Source organism: Ipomoea nil, unplaced genomic scaffold (genome assembly GCF_001879475.1).
Source record: "Ipomoea nil cultivar Tokyo-kokei standard unplaced genomic scaffold, Asagao_1.1 scaffold2845, whole genome shotgun sequence".
Lineage (NCBI taxonomy): Eukaryota > Viridiplantae > Streptophyta > Magnoliopsida > Solanales > Convolvulaceae > Ipomoea > Ipomoea nil.
The window spans coordinates 6,072,098-6,086,361 of record NW_017619273.1 but is presented as its reverse complement, the minus strand read 5'-3'; positions in this window follow the sequence as shown (position 1 = coordinate 6,086,361).

Below are 14,264 nucleotides of genomic sequence, written 5' to 3'. Positions count from 1 at the left end.
ATTGTTTAATTGGTCAAAAATAAATTAACAAGAATATGAATTTTATTGTTTGGTTGGGTTTAGAATGATAAGGAATAATGAGTATAATGATAAATATAATCTTACACAAAAACAATAATAATAATAATAATATATAATAATATAATATAATATAATAATAATAATAATAATAATAATAATAATAATAATAATAATAATAATAATAATAATAAGTATGGTGATGGTAAAATTGTCTTACTAGTTTTATATGGAAACCTTTTTTCATGGAAAACAAAATATATACGATGTGCTAGAAATTGGTTTTCTTCATTCTTTAAGGAAAACTTTTTTCAATGAAAAATATTTTTCATCTAATCAAACAACATAAAACATCATTTTTTTTTCACTTTTAGAAAAATATTTTTCACGAAAAATGTTTTCCTTCCACTTAAGAGAATTTGTCATAGATTTAACATAAGAGTAATAGTTTTAAAAGCTTTGAAACAATAAAATTAGTCTTGTTTTATTATTACTAACCAATATATTAAATTAGTATGTCCAAAATAAATCATTACAACTATGTTCTTAATAAGATTTGGACAATTATCCTTAGTTTCACCACTTTTAAAATAGAGGGACTAAATTGAACAGAATAAAGGTACAATGACCAAATTGAACAAAACATCATAATATAGAGACTTCATAGGTACTTTATATTAACATCATTATATTAACTATTGTCCTTAATTACACTACTTTTTAAAATACAATGATTAAATTGAAAAAAAATAAAAATACAAAAACTAAATTGAACAAAACATTATAATACAAGGACCTTATAGACAGTTTGACCAAAATCTTTTTAGATAACTTGACGGAAAAATAACCACGCGATTTGAATTACTAAATAGTCCGTATTTGTTTACTAGTTTTTTACGCGCATTGCGCCATTGGGATAATGTCCAATGTTTTTTTTTTTTTTTAAATAAGTACTTTAAAGTATATCAATGCAAGATTATATTGGAATTGTTCATGCATAGATAATTGAATGTTAAATTTGCGTATTTAAATAGGCAATTCTAAGTTTACAAATACAAGATAATATAGTAATGATTGATTATAATTATCAATAAAATAATTGTATAGGTATTGTTGAAACCAAATACGGGACATAAGGGAGAGCAAATAAAAATTAGGGCATAAAATATTAAATATATACTAATATTAAAGAGCTAACTGCTGATTGCCAAACAAAGATATTGCGAGATAGTTTCCCACTTCAATTTGTTGTGTGATTTGAATACTCTTTTTGTCAATAAATCTCCCAAGTAGTTAATATGATTGGCTTAATTATATTTTTTTTTAAAAAAAAATTATTATTATTATTATTATTATTATTATTATTATTATTATTATTATTATTATTATTATTATTATTATTATTATTATTAGGGAAAATTGTAAAAAATGCCTCTCTATAATATGCTAATTATCAATGTCACCCTTGAATTATGAGTGTGTAAATGTTGTCCTTCAATTATCAAAACGATGCACATATAGCCCCTCCCGTAACGGACATGTGGTTCCCCGTTAGTGTACGACACCGTTAAGTCGGAGTAAATATGTAATTTAGTTGTTTTTTCCCTCCCTCGATTCGAAGTATCAGCGATGGACAGCAGTAAAATAATTTTGTTTCTCAAGTTCAAGATTTTAGTTAATATTTTAAAATCATGTAATTATATATGATACCGTTATCTTATTTATTTATTTTAATTTTTAAATTTATTAAAATATATGAAAATATGTTAAGGATATTATAGTGTATATAAAAGATAACCCTAAACCAAACATCATTATATTACATACCCCAACTTTAACCAAACACAGGAATCTAACATTCCCAGTAATCTAACATTCCTAGCAATCTAACATTCCCTAAGGTAATCTGACATTCCGTGAACCAAACGACCCCTTAGTGGTTTATTTTCTATACAAGCAACGAAGAGAAAGAGCAGGCCATCCGTGAACACAACGAGATCGAGATTGTCCATAGTTTACAATCTTCAATTCTGAGAGCATTCCTGTTTAGTTTGTCTCATTTGATTACACAGTTTTTGATCACTAATATTGGATAAATATGGAAGAGTTCTATTACATGGACTTTCATTCTCTACTCCCTTATTTTTACTTCAAGAGATGATAGGCTATCTGTATGGTCCTAAAAAAAATGTAATATCAAAAATTTTGAGTATAGGAGTAAAAAGTAAGCAGTAGAACTTGGGAGTCGAAATAGTAGTTTCCATATGGAAATTAAAGGTGTTTCTCATTAGTGTACTGGCTAAACTTGTATGTGACTATGCATACTCATCCACCTGAGTGTCAGTCCTGTTCTTTCAAGTTTGATATGGATTTGGAATGGTAAGAGTGGTAAGATAGTTTTGGTTGTGCCTTTCAAAGTAAGAGTTCATAGAACACTTGGCTTTGTTTTATGTTTAAGGGTGAAATTGTATATGCAGGTTCCTTCCGTACTTGGGCCAACCAAATTTCATCCCCTGACAGGGAATAAGGTTACATATAGACAGTGGCGGACCCAGGAATTTTTTTCAGCGGGGGCAAAATATTAAAGGAAAATTGATAATTAGAAAAAAAAAATGAAACACTTAAAAAGTATAACCATAAATAATGTTGGATATAGGAAAATTATAAAACACATCAAAACATTATAAAAATATTCATAACAAAATATGAATATAATCAATTTGATAAAATAATTTGAATAAAAGATCCATTATAAATTACACATCTCATCTCATTATTAATATCAATGAAGATTATATTATTGTGTTGAAGCAATATGCACTATTAATAATATTGAAAATGTGAAAAGATAGTGTTAATGGTGAAAATAATATCAATGAAGATTATATTATTGTGTTGAAGCAATATGCACTATTAATAATATTGAAAATGTGAAATAATGTGAAAAGATAGTGTTAATGGTGAAAATGTGAAATAAAACGTCAAAAAAATTAAAAACAGACCACACGCTCAGCGACAGATTCGAACCCTGTATAGCCCAACGGCAAGTCATGCACCTGTATCCACATATCAACCGAATCCAGCGGTACTGAGACCGGTATCTCACCATCGTGGATTTGCTTGCAAACAAAAGTGTGGTTCTCAAAGGACCATGGACCACCATCTAGAACCAACTGAATGTCCGTGTCATGGAAGAACACAAAGAGAAACAGCCCCGGTTGCAATTCTGAGACCCGAACCCCCTTCACCGGCTGCCAAACCGAAGCCATGACCTGACTCATGTACTCCGCCTTCACAAGCTTGGTAGTTAGGAACCTACCAATTAGCCGCCACGTTGGTGCTGCCTCGGCCGGCCGTTCAGCGCCTTCCTCCACCACCGGCACAAAAACATCGTCTTCTTCGTCGTCCAAGGCCACGTCCGCCCATCGGCGGCCCAACGCCGCCACCGCCTGCTGCGTCGCCGCTTCTTGCTCCGTCGCTTCCATCACTGTTACGCCGACACAATACCCGGAGAGAACGCCCGATTTGCGCCGGAAAACCTTGAAACACAAGAGAGAGAGCGGAAAAACCTAGTAAACCCTAGAGAGAATTAAGCAATATGCACTATTAATAATATTGAAAATGTGAAATAATGTGAAAAGATAGTGTTAATGGTGAAAATAATATCAATGAAGATTATATTATTGTGTTGAAGCAATATGCACTATTAATAATATTGAAAATGTGAAATAATGTGAAAAGATAGTGTTAATGGTGAAAATGTGAAATAAAATGTCAAAAAAATTAAAAACAGACCACACGCTCAGCGACAAATTCGAACCATAGCCTACCTTTAAGCCAACCATGCGCTCTGCCAACTAGGCTAAATCACATTCTAATATTATTTCTCTATTTTTTAATACTTATACTAAAACTTCTACTATATATACACATATACATACAAGGATTATATAAGAGGTGGGGGTGGGGTGAGTGGGGGCAGCTGCCCCCACTGTGGGTCCGCCTCTGCATATAGATATATAAATACAAACATGCATACACATATATGTCATTAGCAGTTTGGATAATGAGAGGAGTGTCACAAACTGTTTTTCCCAGGGCCGGTCCTATCATTATATAGGTCCGGGGCGTAGCCACAAAAATGGGCCCTACATGAAATTAATATACATTTTTATAACTAAAATTTAAATTAAATAAGGAAAATACTAATGTCAAATAACTTGAAATAAGATTCAAAAGTTTTTAAAAATTTTACATACAATTGAAATAATTCTAGATGCTTTCCTAAATTCAGAATAACCAATAACCACATCAGTGCCTTCATAAATAAACAATTATAATTTATAAAAATGAATAAACAATTTGAAACCAAATAAGCTTATACGCAAACACATTATTATTATAAGAAATAATAAAATCATTATTATTAAAAATTTATAAAACTAAACTTATAATCAAGAGCAGAGCATAAAATCTTAATTATTCAGAACAATAAATCAGAACACTTTAAATGTGATAAAAGATATTCATAATAAAATATGAAACATAATTAATTAGATAAAATAGTTCGAATATAAAACACATTATAAATCACATATCTAAATACTTTTTTCTTTTAGTTAGATCAATTTTAAATTTTTCTAGATTAATTTGAATACGATGACACACAATAGAACTTCTAAACTACATTGACTAGATAATTCATTAAAAAAAAAAGTAAACTATCTTTTTTAACATATTTTTCATAACTAAATCATGAATTATATTACATATACATTATACTCATTGTAAAATTCACAAAATAACACGTGTTCTAAATAAGAAATAGTAAATTACTCGAATAGAAATAGATTCAAAATTCGATCTATATTCATCTTAGAGTCGAAAATTAATATAAATAAATCTCATAAGCTACAATTTTATTACTACAGAATAATATATCTAGTAGTTGAAATGTAAGGTGTTAATACTACAGAGAATCATTTGTCTAGTCTAGTCTAGGAGTCGTAATGCATACAAACGAAGAACCTTACCAATCAAGCTAACTGCGCATTTAGTAACATGGACGTATATTAATTACCTATACAATAATTCTGTAGTATATATAAAACATAATGGGGTGTGGTGATGGGCCCCTTCCCAGCGTGGGCCGTGGTCAAGGGCCCAGCCTGCCCTTGCCTAGGGCCGGGCCTGGTTTTTCCGTACCGTGCGAAGATCTAAAAGAACGAGGAAACAGCCAATTGGCTAGCAATGCCATGCGGGTGAAGGGGGCATCAATAGCGTTAAGGGTTGTTCTGCTTTAGACGCTAAGGTCTGGTCGAGTTAAGCACGCCGACCCGATTAACTTTTGGGAGCCTGTCGCTAGTCTTGGACTTGACTATGAAGGGGACCGATGCGATCGAAGGGCACAACTGGTTGGGAGCTGTTGCCGCTTCCCTGATGAGCCCATGGCAGGGCGAAACCAGGTTGGCTCGTATGTGGGTAAAGGCTTATTCGCAGGGTATGAAGGGCCGCGAGATGCCGCACGAGCGCTGTGCGCTGCGCCGGACTCTATGGCCGTGTCAGAAGTCTAGTAACACTAAATAATCCTTTCTTGGTGCCAATCATAGGGATCTGCCCCAATCCACAATCCTCCAGTGCCTCCCCAAAACCCCTCAAGAGAGGTTCTGGATGCTGGTAACGCCCCCGCTTCTCATACTGAAAGAGTAGATCGTTAAAATCACCCAGAACTACCCACGACAGCGGAGAACGATGCCTCAGGCTCCTGAGCAGATTCCACGAGTCAACGCTTCTGTTCTGTTGTGGAAAACCGTAAAAGCCCGTCATCCTCCAAGGCTCATAACCAAGCAGCGTGACAATTACATCAACATGATTCCGGAAGTAACTCAAGAGACTAACCGAGTTATTTATCCTCCACAATAGAGCCAAACCACCACTCAAACCCCTACTGTCCACATAAAACAAGCCATCAAAACCCAGACGCATACGCAAACGTTCAGCATGATCCCTACCAACCTTCGTTTTCATTAAAAAAATAAAATCGGGTTTCTCCTTGGACGTCATGTCCACCAGTTCCCGAACTGTGCGTGGATCACCCAAGCCACGACAGTTCCATCTCAGAGTACTCATAATGCCGGGCGCGTCTGGGAACCAGTACCAGTCATGAACAAGTTTTTTAAAATATCGACCATTGTCACATCATCACCAGCCCTCACCACACCTCCCTCACCATCCCGCCCCTCCTCTCTCCTCCTCTTCGGTCCCATCGTAACACCCACCTCCATAACCTGGGCGTCATCCGGGACCTCAACCAAACCACCACCACCCCCACACGCTCTACCACCTCCTACCTCTTCCCCCCAACCGGGATAAGCCATGAATGGCCCACCGGCCTCAGACCACGCGGTAGACCCGCCTTCATTTCGGCCCCATAGGGGTATTGATCAACCGATAGTGTTGAGTTCCTTGCTTGCAAACAGAACTTATATGAGTGGTCCAACAGACCACAGAAGAAGCAAAAAGTATGAAGCCTCTCGTACCTGAAATTGACCCAACACCAAGTTTTATCCCGTTTTTCCAACCTCATCCTATGTCGCAATGGTGTATCAACCGGGATACTCACCCGAATACGATAGAATGCTTTCCAAGGCCGATCATCAAACCTCTCGTCCCCTTTCACAAACCTGCCCAGAAAATTGCCTATCTGCTCAAGAATCACCGCAGACGTATAACCCACAGGGAGGTCATAAACCTGAACTCACATATCCACACTATCAAGCACCACATCCACCGACAAGACCCCCTCCGTCACTAGCCTACAAACCAAGGTATGGTTGTCAAAAGACCAGGGTCCCTCATCAATAACACGCTACAAATCCGTCAGATGATAAAACACGAACATAAAGAGATTAGGCAGTATTTTGGAAACCTGAACCCCACACACGGGCTGCCATGCAGAGGCCAAGACCTGCTGCATAAACTCGAGCTTCACCAAACGCCTCGTCAAAAACCGGCCGACCAGGACCCATGTTTGTCAGCTCCCTTCCGCATCTGTTGCCTGCCCTTCGCCGACCGGAACAAGAATGTCCTCGTCATGCAGTGCAATCCCCGCGTACCCTTCCACCAACTCCTCCACAACCTCCGGCGCTGTGCGTTGGTCCATCGTAACCAAACCGATAGTTGCCCCTCGCCGATTTCGTATCGCCAATCGAATCCGAAAACAAAGAAACTAGGCAGAAACCCTAGAAGGAATGAGAGAAAACTCCAGACAATCCTAGAATGTAAAGATTTTGGCCACAATTGACCAACAATTTGGCCGGATTGACAAAAATTGATAAAAGTTGAATAGTTAGGGTACTAAATTGTTAGTTTTGAAAGTTGTGGACTCAAATTGACAATACCTCAATGGTCATAGTACCAAAAATGAAATTAACTCTTGACTTAATTATATTTTTTTATTTTTTATAAAAAATTATTATTATTAATATATATATATATTTTTTTTGAGATTACATCAGACGCCTCCGCAGAGGCTCGTTACGATTGGATGGCTCCTGGAGTCGCTTAGTTCGTCCCGGTGCTGTGGGTTCACCTCGTTTCGCCCAAGGTCCGGGGCATGTGCGCCTAGTTGTTAGGCCTGGTGTCACCCAGTTCACTGCCCGCCAGGTTCCGACACGTCTCGTAGCGCATGGGACTTGTTGAGATCCCCGGTCCGTACGCAGGGGCGCCGTAGACCCTACTTCCCGTTGGTTCCAAGTACCAAGCGTATGCCAGGACCATTTTTTATTTAACAATCCGAGCCATGCTCATGTTTCGGGGGGCACATGGCCTTTGGCTTCGGGGGCACAGGGCCTATATAGTTCGAGGACCCCGAGACCAGGGTGCAGAGTGCAGGGCCCAGGATCGCTTAGCAACAATATTCCGACCCACGCATGGGATGGGAATCGATCCCGGGCCTTTCTTTTGAAGGTCCATACCGGATACCATCAGATCACAAGGGAGATGGTTATATATATATATATATATATATATATATATATATATATATATATATATATATATATATATATATATATATATATATATATATATATATATATATATATATATATATATATACCCTTAACTCATTTTACATGTTAATCTAAACAACTAATTTTTTCAAATATCTTTTTACCAATCGTTGATATAATTCGCTAGTCAAATTCGCTAATATAATCCGCTAACGCTAACCGCTAATTGCTGATTGTCAAACAATGACATTGTGAGATAGTTCTCACTTCAATTTGTTGTGTAATTTGAATACTCTCTTTGTCAACAAATCCCTCAAGTAGTTAATATGATTGGCTTTATTAATTATTTTTTTTTATTTTTTTCATGGTATTAATAAAATACTTGGTAAATAAATATATATTATTATTTTGTATTATAACTTTGATATTTAATTAAAAAATAATGCACAAAAAAGATAATAGACAATGTAGTGAATATAATCAATTGATGAATTTGAATGTAAAGAATGTTTACATTGGAGAAATATACAGACAATATAACTAATAAAATTATTTCGCTTAATTAATTTATTGATAATGAATATTTTTTTTAATAAAGACATTGTAGCAGGGACAATGTAGCAAATATAATCAATTGATGAATTTGAATGTAAAGAATTTTTATATTAGAGAAAAATAAATACAATATAACTAATGAAATTATTTCTCTTATTTAATTTATTGATGATGAATAATTTTTTTTGAATAAAGAGATTGTAGACATATAATTTTAAATTAAAGAAATGCATATGTATTATTTTTTGTTGTAGCTACTAAATTATTATTTAATTTAATAAGAGTAAAATAGAGTACTAATTATGTCAACTTTTATTGTGATGAGGTTCAAATCTAAGACCTTTCTTATTGAAATCAATGAGTAAGTTAACGATGAACTAACAGAAATTAACAAAAAAGTTAATATTTAATCAAAAAGTTAACGAATAACCATATTCATTGAGGATAAATTAGAAAATTTTAAATAAAAATTAAAATCTGATCAATCTGAGCCATTCATTTAATTAAAAAATTTGACCACCATTTTTTTATAACCCAGGCCTAATTCTCTTCGGCTATTATTATTCTTATTATATATAGTAGAAAAGTAGGATATTAACCAAACTCGCAATCGTTTTTGGAAACCCAAGTATTGTTACGTTCTACATACATTCAAGAATGGCAAGTGCAAGAGGCATGACGTTAGAAGACCTTTTCCGGGCAAAATACAGTTTGAATAAGGAAGACGACCTGTTTCAGTTGATCGAATCAGCTATCACGGTGGCCATTTTGGAAAAGAAAGCTGAGTTTCACAAGCGGAAGGGACGTATTGCCCAAATTCTAAACAGCGAGACAGCCTATGACATTGTGTTCTCGACGACTTCTGAGGAGGATTCCGACGGCGACGATGATGACGGCGGCGAACTTCCGCAAATCATCACTCCGCCCGTCGCCGCCGCCGCAAACGCCAAACCCCAGAGTGGTTTACGAGAAAACACCAAGTCCGAGGAGGTGGTTCGAGAAAACAACAACAAACGCATCAATGGGATTCAAGAAAAACAGAGAGCCAGAGACAAGGGATCGAATCTAGAAGAGAAGGGAAACGGCGGCATTTATGAGCGGAAGTTGGAGGCTTCGGAGAGGAAGTTGGAGAAGAGGTACCGGGATCTGGAGAAAAGGAAGAGGAAAATCCAGTTTCTTGAAATCAAGGATGCTCCCAAGGTGGAAAACATCGGCAGAGTTGCCAAGAAAATCCGTTTCTGAACTACTTTTATCCATATAGCTAGGTTGCACATTTATGCTTATATATATATATTATATGCTCAACATGTCCATCGCGTGTGAGTTTTTTAAGATTCAAACTCATGACCTTTGACATGATTTTGATATCAAATTGAAGTATGTGTTTCATCTCAACTAAAAGCCTAATTGAATTACATATAATATATTATATACTCAACAATGACAAATGACTGGATGGGATGGGGTTGATTGAATCGATAACTACTTGTTTAATATATGAATAAGTAGTTTTTGATCACCAATATTGGATAAATATGGAAAGAGTTCTATTACATGGACTTCCATTCTCTACTCCCTTATTTTTACTTCCTCATGTGGTAAGAGATGATAGGCTATTTTCATGGTCCTAAAAAAATTGTCAACATAAAAAATTTTGAGTATAGGAGTAAAAGTAGAGAGTAAAACTTGGGAGTGGAAATATGGAAAGGTGTTTCTCATTAGTGTACTGGCTAAACTTGTATGTGACTATGCATACTCATCCACCTGAGTGTCAGTCCTGTTCTTTCTAGATTGATATGGATTTGGAATGTTAAGAGTGGTAAGATATTTTTGGTTGTGCCTTTCATAGTAAGAGTTCATAGAACACTTGGCTTTGTTTTATGTTTAAGACTTTAAGGGTGAAATTGTATATGCAGGTTCCTTCCGTACTTGGGCCAACCAAATTTCATCCCCTGAAAGGGAATAAGGTTACATATAGATATATAAATACAAACATGCACACACATATATGTCATTAGCAGTTTGGAGAATGGGAGGAGTGTCACGCACTGCTTTTCCGTGATCGTGCGAAGACCCAAAAGAATGAGGAACGGCCAATTGGTTAGCAATGCCATGCGGTGAAGGGGGCGTCAATAGCGTTAAGGGTTGTTCTGCTTTAGACGCTAAGGTCTGGTCGAGTTAGGCACGCCGATCCGATTAAGTTTGGGGAGCCTGTCGTTAGTCTTGGACTTGACTATGAAGGGACGGATGCGATCGAAGGGCACAACTAGTTGGGAGCTGGGAGTTAGGCACGCCGATCCGATTAAGTTTGGGGAGCCTGTCGTTAGTCTTGGACTTGACTATGAAGGGGACGGATGCGATCGAAGGGCACAACTAGTTGGGAGCTGTTGTTGCAGGGCGAAACCAGATTGGCTTGTATGTGGGCAATGACTGATTCGCTGGGTATGAAGGGCCGCGGGATGCCGCACGGGCGCTGGTTTCTCTGGAGGTAACCCCAGGATGGTGAAGGATGAAGGATATAAACTACGAGTTCAAATCTCGATTTTCTTGGTTTAATTAAATTGGTCAGCTATGAGAAACTTAGGCTGGATAGTGGTTATGGGTTTCCCTCTATCACCCCATATAAGATGGTTTCTCTCAACCTTCAACTTTTTTTTTTTTTTTTTTTTTTTTTACAAAGGAAGGGGGATACCCATACAATCTACGCCTATACTGAGGCTCGAAACCTAGACCTCCCACATAGGGGAGCAATCCGATACCAGTGGACCACAAGCCACTTGGTCTCAACCTTCAACTTTAACAAGGCGTTTGGTTGAGTGGAATTTTAATTCCCTTCCCACCTAATTCCAAAGGCCACAAAATTCCCTTGTTCGATTGAAATGAATTGCAATTCCCCCATTTTCATGGAATTAAAATCCTATATTCCCTGGTATTTTAATTCCTGGGATTTAAAAAAAAAAAAAAGATTGTGATGAGTCAAAATTACCCATTACTTCTTTAACCTAAAATTAATGTCTGACAATAATAATGGACATTTTGGACTTTATACTACTTATTCTCTTCAAATTTCCATGTATACCAAACATTGGAATTGAAATTCCCAGTAATTTTATTCCTGTAAACCAAATGAATTTAAATTCCTATTTTATTCCTAGTAATTTATCTCCCATGAAATTGCAATTTCTTTCTCACATAATTTCCCCTCTCCAACCAAACACCTTGTAAGATTTGCAACAAAGTCACTACACGTGAAAGAAACAAGGTTCCCCCTTCTATGTAGGGCTGTTAACGAACCGAATATAAACGAACGGAGGTTGTTCGTGTTCGTTTGTTAAGTAATTTGGAGTGTTCGTGTTCGTGTTCGTTTGTTAAGGTTTTTGAAAATCCTGTTCGTGTTCGTTTGTTAAGCGTCCATTAGTGTTTGTTAACGTTCGCGAACATGTTCACGAACGTGTTCGTTAACGTTAACAAACATGTTCGCGAACGTGTTTGTTAACGTTCGTGAACACGTTCGCAAACGTGTTCGTTAACGTTAACAAACATGTTCACAAACATGTTCATTAACAAGTACGTTCACGAACATATTCATTTACGTTCATGAATACTTAATAAACAAACACATGCACATGTTCATGATCACGTGAACAATAAATAATATACGTTCACGAACAATAATCAAACAAACAACACAACTACAAAACTAATATAATATAATATAATATATGTTTGTAAACATGTTCGCGAACATTATTATACGAACACAAACGAGCTTGTTCACGAACATTATTAAACGAACATAAAGCGAGCTTGTTCACGAACATTAGTAAACGAACACAAACGAGTTTGTTCACGATCTCTTAGCAAACGAGCTGACAACTGTTCAAGCTCTGTTCGTTTATTAACCGAGCTCTAAATTTTGTTTGTTAATGTTCGTTTACCTTAACAAACGAACATAAATGAACGCTTACCGACCACGAACACGAGTAATTTGTCGAAAGCTCTGTTCGCTAACACCCCTACTTCTATGCCTGCAGTCCAATGATTTGTGCATATATACACCATATGTAACATTTCTTTTAATAAGTCCTCTGTGAACATCATTATAAAGAATCAACCTAATCTACCAAACAAATGTGAGAGTAATGATACTTTTATATGCTTCCATGGCAGTTTTATATGCAAGGCATTTTGAAGAAGATAAAACTATAGAAATACATTGATAATATTATGAAAAAGGATTCAAAAGCAGCTAGTATTGATTGTCAAAAAAAAAAAAAAAAAACATAGCAAGTGCTATTATATATTTATATTATTTGACATGAAGGTTGAGAAATACTGAAATAGTTAAGTGTGAACTCCCAATCTAAAACTTGAAAGAAACAAATTAAATTGACAGGTACTACATGATTATTATAGAGACTGAAACACAACATCCTTTTACATTAACCCCTACTTTTATATACTGCTACTACACTTCTATTTTGATTTTTTAATACTTTGAATAAATGTATTTTTTTGTGTGTTTTATTTATTTACTAAGTAATTCACCCGCGCGATGCACGGAAAAAAATTATGCTATTATAAATATAAATAAAAAATAAAAAACTAAAATATTTTAAATTATTTAATATAATAATATTTTTGAGCTTTCATTGGTCAAGTATTTATTATTTTTATAGAATACAAAATTACAATTAAAATTAAAATTATAATTTTGTATGGTTAATATAGTCTATAATTATGTGCATATTCAAATAAACTTATAGAGAAAATTTACATAATTACATTGATTTATTCTTAATTGTATTTCATCTATATTATAATTTTCACAATACGAATAATAACTAAGATAATTACATTTGGAAAGTAAATTTCAAATTTTGCATGTGTAAATTTAAACTCTAATTGAACACATTTTTTATATGATTATATAATATATATAGCTATTTTAATTTTCAAAAGTATATTTTTTATATGATTATATAATATATAGCTATTTTATTTTTTAAATGTTGTGTTTTTTTTTTTTTTTTTTTTTTTTATAATAAAGGATGTTGTGGCATTAATTGTAACATTAATTATTTCTCAAACCATATAGCTTTATTATATAAAGGATTTTACTTTGTATATGTAGCTTGTCAGATTATTAATGGTAAAGACACATCAGCATCACGCTTATTGGAGGTTGAAAAAGTGTCAAATTGGCCCCCTAAGTCAAGCGGATAGTGCAATTGAGTCCCCTAAGTGAAAAAAGCTCCATTTAAATCCCCTAAACCTATAAAAAAGCTCAATTAGGTCCAAAGTTACCTGTTTGGCAGGTTAGTGTCTTTAAATGGTGACATGTGTCTCTTTTTAATTTTTTATTATTATTATTATTATTATTATTATTATTATTATTATTATTATTATTATTATTATTATTATTATTATTATTATTATTAGATTTTTAATTTAAAAAACAAAAAAGAAATTCTTCATACAGCCACCGGTGGCTGTACTCATTCAAGGAGAGCCATGGCTGTGGCGACAGCCCTGGCTATCCGGCAGCCATGGCTGTCCTAAAATACGGCCATGGCTGTCTGAGACAGCCATGGCCATCTAAAAAAAAATTTAAAACTTTTGAATTTTTTTTTTTACTGCCATGGCACCCATCGCTATGTAAAAAAAAAATAAAAAAAT